Source organism: Lissotriton helveticus, chromosome 2_1 (genome assembly GCF_964261635.1).
Source record: "Lissotriton helveticus chromosome 2_1, aLisHel1.1, whole genome shotgun sequence".
Classification (NCBI taxonomy): Eukaryota; Metazoa; Chordata; class Amphibia; order Caudata; family Salamandridae; genus Lissotriton; species Lissotriton helveticus.
In genome coordinates this window covers 1,587,913,601-1,587,936,569 of record NC_136059.1, presented here as the reverse complement: position 1 = coordinate 1,587,936,569, position 22,969 = coordinate 1,587,913,601, and the positions used below count along the sequence as shown (strand labels likewise).

The following is a 22,969-nucleotide window of genomic DNA, read 5'->3' as shown; positions in this document are numbered from 1 at the left end:
TAATAACTCTATCGCTGTCTTTATTCAGACCTCTGGAGACATGCCCTAATAGTTGGCAACTGCAAAAGCCAGTTTAGGAGCTAGAATGTTCAGCACAGATGCTGTACAGAGGGATGGAAGTCCTTTTTTATTGCCTTTATGTCCGAATGCCTCTACCTTTAACAATGTCAGCCATGATGCCTTATTTTCTTAAGCGTTTGTCTGCATAGTATAGCCATTTGGATTGTTACTTTGTGTTAACAATAGTTTTGCTAAAGTGCTCTTCCTCACATCGGGTCACCTGGCGCTGCTGTTATCTAATGCAAAATCATCGAGAAACAGATTATTTGAAAACGCTGTCCCCTGGCCAACTTTCCAGACAATAGCTGCAATAACCCATTGCCTCTGCAAAGCCAATACCTCCCATTTGAGCTATGCTTAATTGTGCTGGCCACTCTCCTAATCTCGGAGATGAGCACAACAGCGAGCTCTTTGCTACAGGCTTGCTTCTCAGTGCGATACTGTAACTCACCGGTAGTAGGCACTCCTGCGGCATTTCCATTTCTTTTAGTAACACTGTTGGTTTCTTATTTTGTCATATTAACTCCATTTCGTACTGTCTGGGCTCATTCGGTCCTCCTTAGTACCGCTTTAGCACATCAATAGAGCACTTAGCAACAGAAAAGAGACCGGTTAACCCCTGCAAAGGTCCTACCACTGCCTGGAATCAAGTGTGGAACTTTTTTGTTTGGTAACTTTTGATCCTTTAAACCCAGAAACAATTTTAGAGAAATCTGCAAATTATGCATTAGATGTTAGATTATGTGGCAAATGGATAAAACCTTACATCTGCTTAATCTCATGAGTCCATTGGCTTGGATATGATGAACATAACTTTTGCATTTCCCAAAACAAGCATGACATGGTCTGCCAGTCTTCGATTTTCCTTTGTCTAATGGCAATATTCATTTTATTTATGCTTTATATAAATGCAAATGCAAAAACAACAGTTGATGGACAGAATGCAGAACAATGTCATACATTCACACCAGTACAGAGATCTAGGCCTAAATCCATAGTTTTTTTGCATTCCACACCACCCCAGTTAAGACATGGCCATATGCAAATCAGCCTTGACCCTGTGCCTCATGGGAACAGTCCAGCCCGAACTGCCAAGCCATGTCTTTCCTGGACCGGAATCAAGCATCCTAGGACCGGTTTCTGGCTATCAGCCGTCATCAGCCTGGATAGCTTGACTCCAGTGGTGTGAAGAGCATGGGACTCACGTCTGAGCATACCCATCCCACTCGGGGTGACAAATGCAAAAACAACAATTGATGGACAGAATGCTGAACAATGTCATACATTCACCCCAGTACAGAGATTTGGGCCTAAATCCATTGTTTTTTGCACTCCACACCACTCCAGGTCAGACATGGCCATATGCAAATCAGCCTTGACCCTGTGCCTCATGGGAACAGTCCAGCCCGAACTGCCAAGCCATGTCTTTCAACCGGAATCAAGCATCCAAGGACCAGTTTCTGGCTATCAGCCGTCATCAGCCTGGATAGCTTGACTCCAGTGGTGTGGAGAGCATGGGACTCACGTCTGAGCATACCCATCCCACTCGGGGTGACAAATGCAAAAACAATTGATGGACAGAATGCAGAACAATGTCATACATTCATCCCAGTACAGTGATCTGGGCCTAAATCCATCGTTTTTTTGCACTCCACACCACCCCAGGTCAGACATGGCCATATGCAAATCAGCCTTGACCCTGTGCCTCATGGCAACAGTCCAGCCCGAACTGCCAAGCCATGTCTTTCCTGGACTGGAATCAAGCATCCAAGGACCGGTTTCTGGCTATCAGCCATCATCAGCCTGGATAGCTTGACTCCAGTGGTGTGGAGAGCATGGGACTCACGTCTGAGCATACCCATCCCACTCGGGGTGACAAATGCAAAAACAACAATTGATGGACAGAATGCAGAACAATGTCATACATTCACCCCAGTACAGAGATCTGGGCCTAAATCCATTGTTTTTTTGCACTCCACACCACCCCAGGTCAGACATGGCCATATGCAAATCAGCCTTGACCCTGTGCCTCATGGGAACAGTCCAGCCCGAACTGCCAAGCCATGTCGTTCCTGGACCGGAATCAAGCATCCAAGGACCGGTTTCTGGCTATCAGCCGTCATCAGCCTGGATAGCTTGACTCCAGTGATGTGGAGAGCATGGTTGTGTTTGTATTGTCAACGCTCCGTCCATCGCCACCTTTGTTTTTTCTTTGTTCGCCCTAAGTTGGCAGGGTATGCTCAGACGTGAGTCCCTTGCTCACTTTGCCACTGGAGTCAACCAAGCCCGGCTGAAGACGACTGTAATGCCAGAAACCGGTCCTCGGAAGCTTGATTCCGGTCCAGGGAAGACATGGCTTGGCAGTTTGGGCTGGACTGTTCCCATGAGGCACAGAGTCAGACTGATTTGCATATGGCCATGTCTGAACTGGGATGGCAGAGTGAGCTAAAGAACGGTGATGGACTAAACCCAGATCAGTTGACTGGGGGTGAGTGTTTGGATTGTCAACGCTCCGTCCATCGCCACCTTTGGTTTATCTTTATATAAATGCAAGACTGCAAAAACGGCATGGTTGAGTATACATTTACTAACTCCGCGTCCCTTCTTCCCTCCTGTTCCCTATGTTTGGATGACCAAAATACAGTTGATCTTGTGTGGTCCAAAACACGTGATACTATCTGAATGTATCCAGAACTATAGAGATGTTTCCCTCCTGGTGTTTGTTTAGACACAGCAGTATTTGATCAACTTGAATTGGATTAAAATGCTGTATTCGAGCAGTTAATTATTTTTGTGCCGTGTAACAGATGTTTTTAATTTTTGTAGACATGTCTTTTACACAGGACATTAGAACATGGCAGTTGTTCCAATAGTGAAAAAAACAAGGTGTTTTATTTTCTGTTCCTAGCGTTGCCTACAGCTGCCTGTGTTACACCAAGGGGGCGATCTTTCTATAGTTTTCCTTTATGCCCGTATTGATGGCTCACTATGCAGATGGTATAGTGAAAAATGCGCCGCTCCACATTTGTAAAACGCGTATCCAGAAGATGGCATCACTTTCAAACGGTTCTATTTCCACCGTGTGCAGGTTTCTGATAGAGTACCGTTGCCTGCTGGCGAGGTAGAGTATCCGAATATGTCACAAATTTACGTTTTTTAGGTCTCGCGCCTGCGATGCATATGGCGAAGCCATATGCATCGCGCCAGGCGCGATACTATAGTTGCGGAGTCTGCTTCCCAGGAGACAGAGACTGGCGCGCGCACGCTCAGGAAAGCGATCGGAGCCGGCCGCGCGCGCGCGTTCCCAATCTCCTGTCTCTCTGGGAAGCACACAAGCAAGCCCAGCAAGCCCCGCCAAGGCATCACGAGCACGTCCCAGCCCGGGGTGCCAGCCAGAGCCAGCCCGCGCGAGGACACCCCCTTTTCTTTTCCCAGCTGCCGTCATGGGAGTGGAGATCGAGACCATTTCACCCGGGGACGGTAAGCCGCCAGGCGGGAGGGGGTTACGCGTGCGCATGGGTGCCGAGCAGGGAGGATCCCCGGGGCTGGCTGGTTTAATAGATGTTGGCGTGCCTCGGTGTTTGCATCCCACATGTGCCTCCTACGAATAGATTTCAATCTGTCCTTCTCTGCTTGTTAGCGCTTCATTAGCCTGCCGTTGTTTCTTTTCTAAAGTTTCGATTTTCACTCCAAAATATCACACTATCACAAACTTTCGGTCTGCTTTTGGCCACCCAAAACCACAATTTAAAATTGAACACTTTAGCCTTTTGTACGGTTAGGAACTATTTAGTAGGTTAACTTGAGGGCCTCTACACATTGTTTGTGTTTCTTTTTTTGTTTTAGTGTTTTGCTTAGTGACACTTAGAATATACACGAAGTACTGAAAAAAGGATTCAGCCCCCCCCCTCCCGCTTTCCACTCGCCCAAAAATTATTATCATTACACTTTATTGAACCGGTTTTAAGTGAGCCGGGTCTAAGCGGGGTCTAAGTTTGATGTTTATTATTGGTTTCGAACGGTTAGGTGGTCCGCGGCACTTTGTTTGTATAACAACATTGTAGCGTGAGTGTTTGACGCAGTAAAAATGTTTCCTGCTACAGACTTGTTCGGTTTTAATGCTTCATGTTGCTCCTAGCAGTGTTGCCCTGCACATGTCTGATGAGTTCCTTGGTGACGTGTGTCTGTCGTCCCACTCCAGTAAACAGGCAATGCTTGACTTTATTTATTTAGCATGTGCTGTAGAGTTTAAAAGTACACGCACATGTATATTTTCCCTGAAACAGCTCTCTCTAAGAGAAGATCCACCCCTCACTTACCGTAACTTGTTAAATTTTTATATTCTCCCACTGGGCAAAGTAACATCCGCTGTGGGCTTAAAAATATCAGCATTCGTTAATCACTCGTGCATGGCTTACTTTTTTTGTATCACTTGTTCACTCTCTCTCTCCCTTCACTCTCTTTCTCTCTCCCCCCCTCTCTAATTCTACCTCTCCTTAATTCTGTCTCTCCTCTCGCTCTCCCCCTTCATTCTCTCTCTCTCTCTCACCCTTTCTCTTTCACTTCCCTTCATTTACTCTACCTGCCCTTATTTCCCTCTCTTTCTTTCATTCACTCTCTCTCCCCTTCATTCCTTTCCCTCTTGCTCTCTCTTTTCTCTCGCTCATTCTCACACTTGACAGGACCAACAGTGGGCGCTTCTCACATACAGGTACAACAGAGGGGGCATCTCACACAGACAGGAACAGAGGATTCTTCTCACACAGACAGGAGCCAAAAGGGGGCGCATGTCACAGACAGGAACAACAGAGGGCGCATCTTACATAGACAGGAACAGGGGGGCGCATCTCACACAGACAGGAACAGGGGGCACATCTCACACAGACTGGAACAACAGGGGGCGCATCTCAAAGACAGGAACAACAGAGGGCGCTTCTCACACAGACAGGAACCACAGACGGCGCATCTCACAAAGACAGGCAATAGGCGCATTGATTTAGCTGTTTCCCCTCTATCAAAAGCCTGGGTTATCTGTTCGCGTCCTTTCGTTTAATTTCTCTCTGTGGCACCCATTCACCCCCTCTGTGAGCTTTTCCAGGCGCGTGACCCGTCACTAGGCGCTGACATGCAGAGCTGCATTTTACATGGCAGTATTTAGGAATATTTGGGGTTCCCAAATGTGTGCGTTTGGGTTCTTTATTTGCTACATATGATGTCCCTGAAAAAAAATGTTGGCATTGTTTTAGCTTTGCCCCCTCTCTTTTTCTATCTCTCTTTCTCTCTCTCTCCTCTCTAATTCTCTCTCTCCTTCATTCTCTCTCCTCTATCTCTCTCTCTCTCTATCTTTTCCCCCTATATTCTCTGTCCCCCCTTTCTCTCTTTCTATTTCTATCCCCTTCATTGACTCTCTCTCTCCCCTTTCATCTCTCTCCTCTCGCTCTCTCTTCTCTGTCACTCACTCTCCCACTTGAGCTCCATCTGCCATTCCTTCTTCCATTCTTTCTCTCTCGGTTTTGCTCCTCCACTTCCCTCATCTTTGGCCTGCAGGTTGTAAACATCTACACAGCAGACAAGGAGACTCTCCAGTGGTCTTATTACAGTGCTGTGTAGTTCTAACATATAACTTACAGTTTGTATCTTTTTTTATTCAAATCAATCATCTATTTATGAAAGTTTTTTATACCTATCTATTGTCACACATTCTTTGTTAGATGAATGATTTTTCAGGCAGCATTAATTATTACATCGTGCACTGCTGTATTCTGAATCAAGAAGGTGTGACGGGACACATTATGCTTAGTTTCATTTGCGACATGCACTGGCAAGCCATGGGCATGCTGCAGCTCCCGATTTATGTAACTGCTGCTTTCAAGCTTGTGAACAGAAGCTGCTTGGTTGCAAGTTGAATGAGAATTCAACTCCACACACACAACCCCCCACACACAACCCCCCACACACACAACACCCCCCACCAATGTTTATTACAAATGTCACAGAAAGATGTTAATATTTCACTTCTGTTCTTGGATTTTCGTCACAATAAAATACACTGAACATAATCTTCACAAAAGTTATTTACAAAAGTTTAAGCTGTTGCTATTATAAATTACAATAACTTTTATTTAAGTATTAATTATTTAAAAAAGTTAAAAGACATTTTTATTTGTAATATCAATACATCTAAGTTACGTAAATACAAAACATGTTGCATTACAAATGCTATACGTGTCACATTTGCGAAAGTTAAAAGTATTGGCATTGTAAATGACAAAGCTATTAATTTTGCTATTTTCAAAACCAACACATAAATAAAACATTTGTAATTTACAATACCAATAGCTCAAACGTTCCTAATGCGAGACCTATTGCATTGCAAATGCTTGTGTTTCACTGTAATGAGCCGCAAGGTGTGAACCGTAGTTCATAAAGCAGAAACTATTAAGGGAGCGGTGCTCATCTCTGTTTTATTCTTCTAGATTTAAATGACCGTATTTTGTTGTTGAAAGCAATCCGTGTCCCTTTGCAATAATTTGCATGGTTCTTGGAACCCTTCACTTCGTTTCTGTGTATCCTTGTGGGAATTATATTTACATATCACTGACGCTGTAGATCAGACGTGCATTTGCTGCCTTTGGTGGCACGTGCTGTTGCGTACTCTTTCCTGGCTCAGACTCTAAGACATTTAGACCGCCTCAGTTAAACCATCCCTAACCACAGAAGAGATAAATTTTTTCTTTTTTTAGGAAGGCGTGGTGATGTCACTTAGCAACGTGCCATTTTCCAGCTCTTCTTGCTGTAGAAGTGGCGTTCTCATATAGACTTCTAACCCCAGATACATCTTTGTAAATTTCCCCCAGGCACCAGGCTGGCTCCTGAAACTTTTCAGCAGTTTCCTCAGACGGGGACAGGCAGCGTCGTGCAGCTCCAGGTCCGATCTCTCTGCTCCAGATATGACGTCAGGCCCCCATATAAACACCACCTGTGCGGGCTAACGTAACTCTATCTGATCTCGTTCCCCGCCGTCGGATGCGGAGCTATGGACATCAGATCATGCAATGTTCAGGTGTTTTATTTTGGCATGTTATTAATGGTCAGTGTGAGTCCATTCCACTGAATGGGGAAGGCCGGCGGGTCAGTGATGCAGAAATGCCTTTTTTTCCCCAGAGGACTGATTTGTCCTGGAAGAAAGAGGTCTGTTGGGGCATCATAGACAATGACTGGAGTTCACCCACGAGCCTGGTCAATGTTATGGCGATGCGGACTGCTGCCGTGATGGTAACGAGACGAAGAGAACAGTTGTGCATGGATGTGAATGGAGTATATAATCAAGGAGGTGAGAACCTAATAAAGGTCTCACTGCAGCATAACAAATGGACTCAGTGGGAACATATGGACCAGCGCCGTACCAAAAAAAAGCATTACCACAGGTAACTTGGAGAGATGTCTGTCCAGGTAGGCGTAAAAATGCTGAAAGGGCCGAGAGATGAACATTTTCTGTTGCTGTAGGTATAGGCTTGATAGGCCAATGAGGAACAGAAGCACATCTGATAACTAAGCATTCAGGGGTTGTATGTTTTGGAAAGTGCACCGGACATCAAACTTTTCTGAGTCATCTGAGGTGACCATTCTGCAGTTAGAGTGTGTACCAGAAAAGGCATTACTGAAGGTAAGTAACTTGCTTGTTGTGTACAGGGTGTTAAAAGCATATGTGTTTGTAGATAACCATGCTTTGCCTACTCCTGCCATCTAGTGTTGGTTCCGGATGAGTGCAAGTTTTTTCCTTCAAAGAAGTCTTTCAAGTCACGAGGTAAAGTGACTCCTCCTCTGGTGATAATCCGCATGGGCATTAACTCCATTGTTAGATTGTTTTCTTTCTGCCGTCAGGTTTGGACGTGTGTGCCTGCGCTTAGGGTCGAGGCCGTTTCGGGCTCCTTTCGGTTCGCGATTCACCCATACCCTTGTTATCAAACGCATTCTCACCTTTGCGTTCCCAAATCTGAAAACTACTGCCTGTCGGATCGACGTGGCAGAACAGCGGCCCTTCAGGCCTCACTCTTCTGTGCCTATTTTTCTGTCCTCTTTACCGTAGAGTGCTCTGCTGATGAAGTGGACGCCTTTCCATTTCTTCCCGAGGTGCCAGGCCAAGTACCTGCGGACAGACCGTCACCAAGTCTGCAGCCTGTGTTTGTCTCCCAACCACAGAAAAGAGGACTGCAAGGTCTGTTGATTGTTTTGGTCGAAAAAAAATTCTACGAGAGCGAAGGACTAGTCACAGGGAGATGAGGTGTAGAAAGGTCGATGGCACGCCCAACATCTTTGGACACCAGGATGTCGAGAAGGCTGAGGAACTCCACGAGGCCTGTGTGGCTGAGGAAGAAGCTTTTTCCATCGAAGACTCCGAATTAGAAATCGACCTCAAGATGCAGGACCTTCCAGCGGGTCAGTGTACTGTGAGTATTGAGTCCCCATCCTTCCACCTAGAAAACATTTGGCTACAGCTGATCATAAGGCTCACAGGCCACCACTGCCAGCAGGCCATGGTCGGCACCGGAAATCCGATTTGCCTGCCCTGGCCTCGGACTCGGCATGGGAACTTAAGCCAAATCTGATCACTTCGTTGCCCAGCCGACCAGCTCCATCCTCTGCATCGACTACTTTGGCGCCAAAGCACAAATACATATTGGCTCGTAAGATTTTGAAACCGGCACCGAGATCTGACCCTGGTACTCCAGTGGAACCAATTCTCAACAAAGTGCATGAGAAACTCGATGCCTGCCAGAGCCAAATCCAAATACAACAGCCCACTGGGCATATTGTGGCCAAGTCAGTGTTTTCTGCGCCACCTCCGTCCAAGCCACTACTCTCCTTCGGAGAGGCCATTGATCTGCCGGTGCAAACCAAGAAGAGAAAGACTGACAAAGCCACCAGTCCCTTGCTCCTTCCTACACAATTTTCTCCTCCCCAACCTTTTATTCCCTCACCTCCACCCTCTCCCTTCTCACTCTCAGGGTGCTCTATTATACTCCTCAGGTCTCCCCACATTCATTCCCGGGTGAGCATGGGACAGGGGATGATACTTTTGATGCAACACAGGCCTCTTATCCTTGGTCGGCCTATGACATTGACCCTGCAGGGGACATTGATTTTGACTTGTACCTGACAGGGCCATCTCCTCTTGATGACAACACCTCTTATCACGAGTTTATTGGCAGGGATGCAAGTTATCATCAAGTACCCCTCCATAAGGAGCTAATAGAGTAGGATTTCCTCTTAGAAACCCTTCCCACAACTCACAGAGCAACACAGTATCTCCCTATGCTCAAGGGTATGGCACAACATACTGACAATATTTTTAAAGATTCTGTGCAAGCCCATATCATCACTTCCTGGGTCAATAAAAAATATAAAACCTTAGCCGCTGACCCTATTTATATTAGAGGGAAAATTCCACCCAACTTCTTTGTTGTCTTAAAGTCTCGTACGAGGGCTAGTTCCCAGGCTGTGAGTGACGCTCCACCTGCTGATAAGGACAGTAAGCTTACTGAGGCCTCTTGCAAGAGAGTAGCAATATCATGGGGTTATTGGACAGATGCGACCGTGCCTACTGGGACGAAATGGAGGCACTCCTCCAACACCTCCTAGAAGAGCATAAAACCAGAGGGCAGTCGCTTGTAGCTGAGGGTAAGCTTATCTCAAACATGTCCATTATGTGCACCCTTGACCTCTCAGACCGTGCTGCCAGGGCCATTAACACTAGTGTTTTGCTGCTTCATCATGCCTGGTTGAGCATATCTGGCTTTAAGCCAGTGGTCCAACTGAGCCTGTTTAATGTCCCCTTTGACAAGGAGCCTTTTTTTGGCCCACAGGTTGACCAGGCTCTGGAGAAACTAAAAAAGAACACAGAAGTTGCAAAGTCCATGGGTGCATTACAAAACCAAAGTCCCCGTGTCTCTTTTCCCCGTTCCACCAATAGGATGGACTTAAAAACATTTTTCGATGCCTCGTTCACATACCACTGAGGCCAGAGTCACCACTCCTCTCCCCAAGGCTACTACAGGGGCACATATAGGGGCAACAACTCACAGGGTTTAGTGCAAGGTGCTTTCCCACGTGGTGCTGCACCTGCCACGAAGCAGTGACTTTCTTCTCCTTCCACCAGATTATTCAACGCCTTTCGTGGGGCAATTGCAACAGGTTCTCATCACTTGGCGATCAGCAACATCGGATCACTGGGTGTTGGACATTATCCAACATTGTTATTTTCTGGAGCTCATCACCACACCTCAAAACATTTCACCTCGCATGAACAGGCACCTCTGGGACACCGAACATTACTCAAACAGGAAGTTCAAAACCTTTTGTTCAAAGGAGTTATAGAACCCATCCCTTTATGACATCCGGGGTCAGGAGAATACTCCCTGTATTTCCTAATCCCCAAAAAGGACAGATCTTTGCTGCCAATCTTAGATTTACAGCCCTTAAATCATTACATCCTGTCAGAGCATTTCCATATGCTCACTCACCAAGACGTGATCCCATTTCTACTGCAAGGAGACTTTCTGCCCGCCCTAGACTTAAAGGGCACCTTCTTTCGCATTCCAATACATCAAGCACTTCGCAAATACCTTAGACTTGTGATAGCATGCACACATTACTAATTCAAAGTCCTCCCATTTCAGAGTGACTACTGCACCTTGAGTATTCACCAAATGCCTAGCAGTGGCAGCAGCACATTTACGCAGACAAAACATCCATGTCTTCCCATATCTTGACGACTGGCTTATCAAAGCCAGCACTCTTCCTCTGTGCCAACAACACACTCCAAATACTTTCTTGCTACTTGCGCTTCAAATCCCCATCAGGGGTAGCAAGCGCTATATAAATACAAACCTCTCTGACTTCACTATCGTGTCACCTGCCCTTCTCTACCCAAATAACTGAATAACATATCCACAACTCAAATTACTTCATATTTTACTATACTAATTTTCAGCACTAATCCTTTATGAGCTCCGGAGTGGCGTGCTACTCGCCAGAAAAGCCCTTCAACATCCATCAGGCGTAACAAGTGCTAAATGAATGCAAACCTTTCTTCCCCTTTTATCCCTCCGCTATCCTTCTCACTCCAAATAAGTCTAATATCCACCACTGAAATTACTTTCATATTTCACCATATTTTACCTTTCTGTGATTACTGTCTTTGCCTGTGGTTGTTACTGTTTAAAATTGTAGTTTTAACCTGCCTGTAATTGCATATTTTATCACCTGTTTTGTGTTTTAAACTTGTGGTTTTCCCTGCCCATGATTGCTTCCTTTTAAAGTGTTGAATTGTGGGATTTGCAGTCCAAACTCTGTATTTTATCTCTCTCATTCCTGGTGACAATTCAGTTTTCCCTCCAAATTTCTCCTCTGCTCTGTGCTAAGACCTGTATGTTAAATCAGCGCACCTCCAGCCACCATTTTGTGTTCACAAGCCAGTGAAACCAGGCCTACTGCCCCCCCCCCCCCCAAACAGGGATATTCTACATCAGAGGGTGCTTCTGTGAGCTGTTTAAACTGTGTTTACTAGGGACTGTGCAAACAGTATTGTTAGATTTCACGTTAGTGAGGCCTTTACCTGCAGAAGTCCAAAGTGTGGATTGAGCCTGTCTGTCTCCTAGCAGATTCTGAACAGGAGAAGCAGCTTCCAACTCCCAACTCCCTGGCCATCAAACCCTGTCTGAGGTTGCTAGGACCTTATATAGTCTGCTAGTGGTTAGTACATGTGTACACTGATTGGTGGTTGTATCTGGTGTTTCTATTGGATTAGGGTTAGGGTCCGCATTGGCTGGGTATTTGAGGGTTCTTATTGGTTTTTGGGTCTGTGATTCAATCAATGTAGGATTAGGACTAGGTCTAGGGTTAGGATTTCTATTGGAAGTAGGGACTAGGGCTTTCTCTGTTATTGCTTGTTGGGAGTATGGTGGGACTAGGGCTAGGGTTAGACCTTTAATTGGAAGTAGAGATTAGGGCTTCTGGTGTGATTGGTTGCTGGACTAGTTGTGGGACTAAGAGTAGGGTTAGACTTTCTATTGGAAGTAGGGACTAGGGTTTCCTGTACCATTGGTTGCTTGGACTTGGGTTGGGACTACTGGCAGGGCTAGGGCCTCTATTGGACGTAGAGATCAGGGTTTTTGAACTGATTGGGTGCTTGGACTAGGGCTAAGCTTGGCTGTAAGGTCCTGGTCTCCTTTTGGTTCTAGATTTTAGGGCTTAGTGTTGTAATTGGATGGTGCTAGGGCTAGGGTTCCCATTGGCTGAACGGGTCACCTGATTACTAGGGCTATAAAAGGCCAGGGTTAGTGCGTCTCAACCCGGGCGTCGATGCTGAGGGCGGAGAGGACAAGGGCTGCTTCCTGTTTGAGCCTGTTAAAGGCAGAGAGGACAAGGGCTGCTGCCTGTTTGAGCCTGTTAGAGACTGACCAGGACTAGGGCCAGAAATGCTGCCCAATATACTTACCTCTTTTATGTATCTATATACTTTCAATGTACTTATGGATCTATATATTTATCACGTTCTTCTAATTTAGTATTTCCAATGCACTGCCCTATCTCTCATCCTATACATCTATCAACTAAGCCTTAACATAGGGAAAAAACAAATAGATATCAATTTACTAGTTGATTTGCACAAACTGAAACCGGAAAACCTGGATAATTCGCAGCTTCCCCCTCTTAAACTTTGTGATTTTAGGCAAATATTTTATGTAACTGAAACTCTTTTTGCTTCATAATTGTCAATGGAAGCACGTTGAAATATGTGAGTTGAGACTACCAGCTGTAATAAACGATCACTTTTAACCCCTCCCCTGCTGGTGACGGAACCACTCCGTCATCAGCTGCGGTCGCGCTGTGCTAATGACGGAGCGGTTCCGTCACGGCCCGCTCGGCACGCCTGAGCAGTGTGGATTCCGCGCCTGCGCTGAGCGTTCCATTGAGCGGGCGGGGCCGTGACGGCACCGCTCCGTCATGAGCACAGCGCAACTGCGGCTGGTGACGGAGCGGTTCCGTCACCAGCATGCGCCCGCTGCGCGGCCGCCCCGCCCCCTTAGCACTGCGGCGGAATAGCCGCCGCAGTGAAGGGGTTAATAAGTACTTCTCGGAGGAGTGCTATAATGTACCTGTTCATGTCAAAGCTTCCACATGTTAAAGAAATACACAGTTTTTAATTTTAAAGGGAAGTTATCATATTTTACATGATCTTTGTTGAATAATTAACATGGCAAATGTGTTCAGGGCTCGGCTTGTGTACAGGTTCAAAGATGAGCCCCCCTGTCAATTTGTTGGCTCGCACACCTCTACAGCATTATGGTATAAACAGATCTACAAGTACAGAAAACTAAACAAGAAAGCCTGGAAAGAATTTGAGTGATGCAGTTTTAATGCAATTGTTGAAAGTTGCTTCCCCAAAAGTAACCAATGGCGGAAGGACCCGAACCAAATGTCCTCACTGATTCAGGCCTACAAGTACCACTATGCAAAGTAAAAACCTGGGCTCTGTGAAGTGCTCATGTCTGGACCTGGGACACTTGATAGCCCCGAAACCTTCTTTTAAATTACGATTTCAGTTAGCATGTTGCATCAGATGGTATAGAATAATTTTTTCCGAAACTCTGCCCTTTCTGTGATTGACAGGAAACTCGTCCCGAGCCCTCGAAGAGTTAACATATAAACGTCCGAGGAGACAATTGCTCCTGTGTCTTTCCAAATGTGGACAGGATTCTGGCATAATCGGTAGCAAGAGGAATCCGTTCACGCCAAGAAAAGCTGTCATGAGCACTTCTTTATTACTGTCAAACAGGCTGAAGGAGGATGACTCGGAAAGGAGAGCGCGCGCCCAGTCCTTTACTAGTGCTGATGCTGAAGACAGAGACAGACATTTCGTTTCGGACGATGAGGACTCGCCTCTTGTTAACTAGAATTGGGCACCTCGCTTAAGGGATGCGAAGAGCTCTCCACTTGACAAATATCAAAAATAAGTATTCCTTCTAAAAGGTGTTTAATGTGGTAGTTGATAGTGCGTTGGGACAACATGAAAATACTTGAAACTATATTTTCATGTTCCTAAGCAATCAATGCTTTGGCCTTTTACACGAGACACTTTGTGGAAAGCCTGCCAATGCTTTTGGGTATTAATACACACTGGGAATCCAGGGGAGAGGCCCTGAAGGGGAGAGGCCTTGAAAAGGAGACCATACTACTCCCTGTCTAAATGTAAACTCACTAAAAGTACATCTCAAAATGATGAATAAAATAAGGGGGGGGGAGAAAATCCCCGGATGTGGTGTAGTGAAGATTATGGTCACAGACTATGCCCCGTTCAAGGGAGGAGACCTCTTTTAGGACAAGACCCCACACTCACCTAAAGGTGACATGCTTCATCATAGGGCTCCCTCCTCACACCATGGCTGGAAGGTCACTGCTGTGGGCTACAACTCTTCTGGGCTTGAAGAGCAGCTGAGGTGTTTTCAGGATGGGATCAAAGGTAAGGGTGGTGAGTGCATAAGAGGAAGGTTAAAACGGTATACAGGAGTTCAAGTTCAAGTTCTAACATTTGTATAGCGCACTACTCACCCAGAGGGTCTCAAGGCGCTTGAGGGAGGGGGGAACTTTACTTATCGAATATCCAAGTTTTTAGTTGTTTTCTGAAGGATAGGTGGTTCTGTGTAAGGCGGAGGTGGTTGGGGAGAGAATTCCAGGTTTTGGCCGCTAAGTAGGAGAAGGATCTTCCCCCCCCATGGTCGATCTATGGATGCGTGGAATTGCGGCGAGGGCTTGATTGGACGATCGTAGTTGGCGGGTGGGGGTGTAAAAGGAAAGGCGAGTGTTGAGGCATTCGGGTCCTAGGTCGTAGAGGGCTTTGTGTGCGTGGGTGAGGAGACGGAATGTTATTCTCTTGTTGACGGGGAGCCAGTGGAGGTCTTTCAGGTGGCCGGAAATGTGAGCTTGGCGGGGGATGTCTAATATGAGTCTGGCTGAGGCGTTTTGGATGCGTTGGAGTTTTTTCTGTAGTTTGGCTGTGGTTCCGGCGTAAAGGGTGTTTCCGTAGTCAAGACGGCTTGTAACCAGTGCGTGGGTGACCGTTTTTCTTGTTTCGGTGGGGATCCAACAGAAGATTTTTTTGAGCATACGTAGGATGTTGAAGCATGATGATGAGACGGCGTTATGTCAAAAAATAGAGTCCCCTTTGGACCAATTATAAGCAGTCAAACAAACTTACATTTATCACCATACTAATCGATCCATTCATACAAATTTGAGCAACACTAAAGATGATGCGAAAAATAGTCAGAAATCATAAAAAAGTACACAATTTATTATACTAAAGAATTTTTTCACATTAAAAAAGGGATAACACTATATCCTGATACAATACATGCAGATAATAATCACATAGTGGGAACAAAACAACACACTGGTTAAAAAATGGAAAGGGATACTGTGGTCCAATTTCAGTAAATCATATTCCAATTTTGTAAATATATCTGTCAAATTGGAAACGTTGTATAGTTCACTGATATAATGTATCCCAGTACACAAGGGCATCAATGCGTTTCGGTTTTGGCAAATTAAATTCCAGGCCAACACCTTCATAAGGATAACATTTTTAACATTCCCACAATATAAGGAAAATCTTGTTCAATTGATAATAGCAGGCCACATTTGGTCCTTCCAGTATTTGATATCGAGGTAGGGAATCGATGAACGTATTACCCACTGCTGCCGCCCGTAAGGACTTTGGTATGGAATTAGTCTCTCGGGCTTGGTCAATAATAAAATTATAAGCGTTTTTCCTTAAGTCTTAAAATATTCGTAATCGCACATGGGTTGGTGTTTAATCAAGGGAGCTTCTCTTTTCCGATAAAGCTTCCACCCAGGACGCTAGACCGCCTGCAGTCTGCTCTCACGTAGCATGCCGTCCTACATATGGGGTTCAGATTTTTTTGAGCATACGTAGGATGTTGAAGCATGATGATGAGACGGCGTTGACTTGTCTGGTCATCGAGAGGGAGGAGTCCAGGATGAAGCCTAGGTTACGAGCGTGGTCCGTGGGTATGGGTGCGTTTCCCAAGGCTGGTGGCCACCATGAGACGTCCCAGGCGGAGGGGGATGATCATAAGATGAGGACTTCCGTTTTGTCCCAGTTTAGTTTTAAATGGCTGATCTTCATCCACTCGGCTACTTCTTTCATTCCTTCGTGTAGGTTGGTTTTGGCGGTGTTTGGGTCTTTGGTGAGGGAGAAGATCAGCTGGGTGTCGTCTGCGTAGGAGATGATGTTGAGGTTGTGTTGGCGCGCGATGGATGCGAGGGAACTCATGTATACGTTGAAGAGGGTGGGACTGAGTGATGATCCTTGTGGTACGCCGCAGATGACTTCGGTGGCCTCTGATCTAAAAGGGGGAGGCGGACTCTCTGGGTTCTTCCGGCGAGGAACGAGGTGATCCAGTCCAATGCTTTTCCTTGTATTCCGACGTTACTGAGGCGTTATATAAGGGTGCTATGACAGACTGTGTCGAAGGCTGCGGAGAGGTCAAGTAGGATGAGGGCGGTTGTTTCTCCGTTGTCCAGTAGTGTTCGAATGTCGTCTGTTGCTGCTATGAGTGCGGTTTCGGTGCTGTGTTTGGTTCGGAAGCCGGACTGTGAAGGGTCCAGGGATTTGTTGGATTCGAGGAAGGCGGCGAGCTGACTGTTGACGGCTTTCTCAATGACTTTGGCAGGGAATGGGTGGAGCGAAATGGGGCGGTAGTTCTTAAGTTCAGTGGGGTCTGCTGTGGGTTTCTTCAGGAGGGCGCCGAGTTCGGCATGTTTCCAGCTTTCCGGGAAGGTAGCGGAGTTGAGGGAGCAGTTGATGACGTCTCAGAGATGGGGTGCGATAATGGAGTTAGCTTTGTTGAAGATGTGGTGGGGACATGGGTGGGTTGGCGATCCTGAGTGGATGGAGTTCATCAGGCGGATGGTGTCTTCAGTGGTGATTGGGTTCCAGGCGCAAAGGTTGTTGGGGGGGGGGGGGGGTTGGTTCGGAAGTGGGTGGGGTGGGCTGGTCTCCGGACTGGTTTTCAAAGCTGTTATGTATGTCGGCGATTTTGTTGTGGAAGAATGAGGCTAGGGAGTCGCAGAGGTCTTGATAGGGAGTGATGTCGTTGGTGCCGGCGGTGGGGTTGGTAAATTCTTTGACGATGTTGAATAGTTCCTTGCTGTTGTGTGCGTTGTTGTCTAGTCGATCCTTGAATGCTGATTTCTTGGTGGATCGGATCAGTTGGTGGTGTTTGTGGGTAGCGTTTTTGAAGGTGGTCAGGTTGTCAATGGTTGGGTTTTTTCGCCAGGCTTTCTCGATGGTGCGACAGATCTTCTTGGATTTCTTAAGGTCATCGTTGAACCAGGGGGCTTTTTTGCTACCTTGCATGATTTGATGGTTTTTCAAGGGTGCTAGTTCGTCAGCGCTGTGGGTGATCCAATGTGTGAGGTTGGTGGCTGCAAGGTTTGGGTCCGATGATATAGCAGGAGGGTTTTGGTGAAGCGATGTGAAGAGCTGGTCGGTGGTAATTTTGTTCCAGTTTCTGCGGGGGATTGGTTGAGGGTGGTTGTGGGTCGTAGTCTTTTTGTAGTTGAAGTGAACACAGCTGTTGTCCGACCAATGGAGAGCTGTGGTGTGATTGAAGGAGATGTGCTTGCTAGAGGTGACGATTGGGTCGAGCGTGTGTCCGGCATAGTGGGTGGGGGTGTCGACAAGTTGTTTGAGTCCGAGAGTGGCGAGGTTTTCCAGAAGGGAGGTGGTGTTGTTGTCGTTTTTCTTTTCCAAGTGGAAGTTGAGGTCTCCTAGTAGAATGTAGTCCTCGGAGGAGAGGGCGTGTGAGCTGATGAATTCAGTAATGTCTTCGCTGAATTGTGTGCTGGGTCCTGGTGGTCTGTAGATGAAGGTGCCTCTGAGTGTGGTCTTGGGGTTGGTGTGGATCTGGAAGTGAAGGTGTTCGGCGGCTGCGAGGTTATCGTCGGAACTGGACGTGATGCGGATGGTGTTCTTGTGGACGATGGCGATGCCTCCTCCTGTTTGGTTGATGCGGTCCTTTCGGATGATCTTGTAGCCGTCCGGGATGGCTATGGCGATGTCGGGCGCTGATGAGGCGTTGATCCAAGTTTCTGTAAGAAAGGCGACGTCTGGTGATGTTGTGTCGAGTAGGTTCCAAAGGTCAATGGCGTGTCTGTGGACTTCGGGTGGTTAGTGTCGGAACTCTGTTTGGAGTTTGTGGATTTGGTGTGGGTCTTGGTGCAGTCGAACTTGCAATAGTGGCAAGTGAAGGGTCCATGGGTGTGTCCTGGGGTAGCTTGGTGGCAGTTTGGGAGTCGGCCGGGGTTAAGTGCTGAGAGGGTTGCGGCGTCGTACGTTAAGCGGGTGGAGTTGGGTTTGCGGGGACCAGGGGGTCTGGCTCTGGGCGCGGTCCAGGCGCGGACAGGCGTAGACGGGCTTACCTTTGGTGCGCCTTCGGCGCGCATGGGGCGCTTCCGCTGCGCGTGAACGCTGCGCGCAAGTGCATCTGACATAAGTGGATAGTGGGGGGGTGGAGCGAGGGAGGGTCAGCTGGGAGGCGGGAGCGGGGAGGAGAGACTGGCCAATAGTCACAACAACAAAATGGCAGCACAAACAAAGCGAAACAGGGGCACAGCCGGAATAGCGCTATGATCCGGGCAGTGGTAGCGGCACAATCAGGCACAAATAATATTGCAGGTGATGCGAGCAGTCTAACAATGATTATTAAAAACCAATGTGCAAAGTACAATTAACAAGTATCAGCAAAGCGCTACGATGCCAGGCGCTACGAAAATGATTTCAGGCAATGCGAGCTCAGTTAGTAATTATCACCAAGCGCTACGATACCAGGCTGCAAGGCGGAGTGTAGCTCTGCAAATTCTGGATGGTCAGGGAGAGTGGGGAGCGACTGCTTCGGAGCGAGCAAAGACGGTCCGGGTCAGAGCGAGCAGGAGGCCAAATATCTTTTATTCTGCGGTCTACTGCGACAGGATAACAAAAGGAAGAGGACTAGGGTTTATCAGCAAATATACCCCTTCAGTAGGTCAACATGTTTCTGCCTTTTGGTGACCTCAACAGGGGTTCTGGGGAATTTTTCAGTACCAGTTCATAATGCACTCTGCATGAAAAATCATATATCTATATGTGTAAGTAAATATACTGTCCACCATGTTTTGATGCATCCCAACCACACTCATCAAGCAGGATTCGTAGGGAGTTATCTCAGCTCTTCTTTTGATAGCTTCTTTTGCAGCCCTCTTTACGTTACGCTTTGGTTAGCGGAAAGTTGTAGTAAGCATTCTTTAGTCAAATGTATACCGGTTGTGTTTTTGGTCACTTAGTAGTTAATCCAGTTTATATTTTAAATAACTTCTGGTTTAAATGACGCAATATCCTCCACGGATTGAACCAATACACTCCAATACACCAGGTAGTGACACATTAACTGGTCTTTGCTACTCACAAGATCAAACCATAGTTTGCTCTCTATGTAATAGTTATTAGTATAATAGGTGGTTACCCTAGTAAATTGCTGTAATGTCCTACCAGTTCTGCAGACCAGTCAAATCTTGCAGCAAGATGACCATATTGTCATTAACTCTCCATAATGGAAAGTCTCAACAACGAACTCCAGCACCTGAAGACACAAATCCTTGGGAAGCCGCACATCCTACCACTACGTGCCCATATTACCATTCCATGTAATTGTGTTTCTGGATTACCTCGTTGTTACTTATGGACTGTTGCATTTTTTTTTATACCCTGATGGACAGTGTACTTGTGCACATAGCCGTGCAAGCGCAGTGCACTGATCTTAGTTGCAAATCACAAGCGTATGATGATTGATGAGTGCCAAATAAAAGCAGGGCGCAAGTCGAGGGTACACATGGGTAGACTGCGTCTACTAATTTTTTCTCAGGGTGAACGTCCTCTCCCCTGCCAAGAAGTTGGGCCCTACAGAAATATCCTGAACTCCCACCAGAGTAATTTTCAGACACAGGGACACATTCAGCAGCGCCTGCAGAATCTCTGCTTTTCATTCTGAGCAGCAACGTGCAGGGAAAGGAGATGTGTTATTTTAAATTACAGCTGGGCCCAAAACAAAGGCTGACAATGAGAGGCCATGAGGCCTCCTTTTGATTGAGTATCCTGGCTGGGAGATATCCAGAACCTCACACCTAGATGCAAATGCAATGAAGGGGAAACAAAGGCTCACATCCTATTACACAAAAACAAGAAAAGAGAGGTCGGATCAAACACTTGATCAATCTAAGCGTAAACTATACAGACCACAGTTCAAGGAGTCAACACAAGATTAGATTATCACATCCGATTTGGGTGATAAAGAAAGCCCTCACACACTGACCTAGTCAGTGTCATGCTTCATCATCGGGCCCCACCGACAGAGGCCGAATGCCTCTGCGGTGTGCTACGACGCCAGAAAGACTGCGGAGCAGGTTTTTTTGTGTGTGGAGGGCGTGCTCTTGTTTACAGTGAAATATTAAAAGTGCCTAGAAAAGGGTATCGAAAAAATATATTTAATAAATGATCCCTGAGGCACAAAATAAAGAGTATTACGTGTCTGTATTTATATGCCAAGGTTCAAGGTTGGTAAAATACAGAATATACTCAATTTCTTCCAGTCAACATGTTTCAGCCATAAGGGTGGTATATTACCGTGGCATTCTTCAGGACTATACCCCGGCGGTATGGGCTCTCTAATCACCCACCCTGACCTGGGGACGTGAAAGTGAAAATAAAGAGTGAAAAAAGTGCATAAAAATTAGTGGAAGAGTAAAATACTCGATTCCAAAAAATACTCCGTAAATTTGGAGTGTCACTGCACCTGTAAAGTGAAAAAAAAAAACACACAGACAGACAGAAGACAAACATGAACATTGTTAATATGAGCCTTCCTGAGTAGTCATAGTGCTCCATGAAGTGTGGCTCAAGTGGTATTCCCAAAGTAAGCATAGATTTTATGCACCATCCAAATAGCCCCTAGAGGATGATAGCAGATATCTCTGGGAAGTGATGTGCTAGAGGTGTGCTATTTACAAGAAAAACGATTAAAATGGGGGATTTAAAAACGCGAATGCGTGTACTCCTTATGAAGGGATCAATGGACCTAAAAGGTCTGTGCCCCTTCAAATAGGTAATAAAAGGTACATGTCTCACTTTCAAAAGGGGCGCTACTAGCACCATGGGTCTCGGGAGGGGGTCGGAGCGACCTGGCACATCCTAAGAACAGAAAGAGATGGTACATTGGCAAAGCCTATACATGACCAGGTACTTGGCTCTGATGACAGAAGGAGCAGCGGCTTGTGTATCGTCGTTACTCACGCCCTCAGCGCTCTCGACCCGCTGGTCAACCTGGTTATGGCCTCCAAACCGGACCCCGAAGATAGAAAAACGGGGCCGGTAGACTTGTTTTTAAGCAGAGCGGTCGCGCATGCGCCCTGTTTCCGGGTGGGCGTGTCAAGCCGAGGAACGCACACGCCCACCTCAGAGGGCCCCGTCTTGCTCAGAGCGAGGCTTGAGGACGTCCACGCCCACAAATTCGTGTTAAATCGAGGCTTGGAAGTCGGCTAGGTCTCTAAAGACGGGTAGCGCAGTAGCGCTAATGCTGATTATAAATGCATTAGAACACGCAGTGCAAATATTGCTTATCATTATTTCTGTATAAATAAACTTAATAGAAAATAATCTAAGTTGGAGGCAATAGATTGCACATGGGTGCGCCAATGCTCAATAAACCATTAGAACACGCAGTGCAAATACTGCCTTTCATTATTTCTGTATAAATAAACTTAATAGAAACTAATCTAAGTTGGAGGCAAAAGATTGTACATGGGAGCATACCCTATAGATAGGGACTAAACTGTATGTGCAAGGCTAGTCATTAGAGTGAATCATAGGAAAAAGTCTGCTGGTAATGTTGGTTGTACCCTTCACTTCCTCGATTATTATATTAAGTGAAGGGTACAACCAACATTACCAGCAGACTTTTTGAAAAGGAGCAACGTTGGGTGTATCGTCTGGGCACCAATGTGAATGGGCTCAACGATGACATTCCATGGAGCTCAGTATTATCTTGAAACAAGTATCCCTTGAACACCTATCTCAACCAAAACCGGTTTTTTCTGCCTACTTGTAAATAGTCATTCCTTTTTCCTATGATTCACTCTAATGACTAGCCTTGCACATACAGTTTAGTCCCTATCTATAGGGTATGCTCCCATGTACAATCTTTTGCCTACAACTTAGATTAGTTTCTATTAAGTTTATTTATACAGAAATAATGAAAGGCAGTATTTGCACTGCGTGTTCTAATGGTTTATTGAGCATTGGCGCACCCATGTGCAATCTATTGCCCCCAATATAGATTATTTTCTATTAAGTTTATTTATACAGAAATAATGATAAGCAATATTTGCACTGCGTGTTCTAATGCATTTATAATCAGCATTAGCGCTACTGCGCTACCCGTCTTTAGAGACCTAGCCGACTTCCAAGCCTCGATTTAACACGAATTTGTGGGCGTGGACGTCCTCAAGTCTCGCTCTGAGCAAGACGGGGCCCTCCGAGGTGGGCGTGTGCGTTCCTCGGCTTGACACGCCCACCCGGAAACAGGGCGCATACGCGACCGCTCTGCTTAAAAACAAGTCTACCGGCCCCGTTTTTCTATCTTCGGGGTCCGGTTTGGAGGCCATAACCAGGTTGACCAGCGGGTCGAGAGCGCTGAGGGCGTGAGTAACGACGATACACAAGCCGCTGCTCCTTCTGTCATCAGAGCTAAGTACCTGGTCATGTATAGGCTTTGCCAATGTACCATCTCTTTCT

General features: G+C 46.3%; 1 protein-coding gene across 2 annotated transcripts in view; it reads left to right on the top strand.

Moving 5' to 3' along the window:
- Nucleotides 1-22,969, top strand: part of PCGF3 (polycomb group ring finger 3) — a 337,660-nt gene that overhangs the window by 272,517 nt on the left and 42,174 nt on the right. The gene's annotated exons all lie outside the window — the stretch shown is intronic.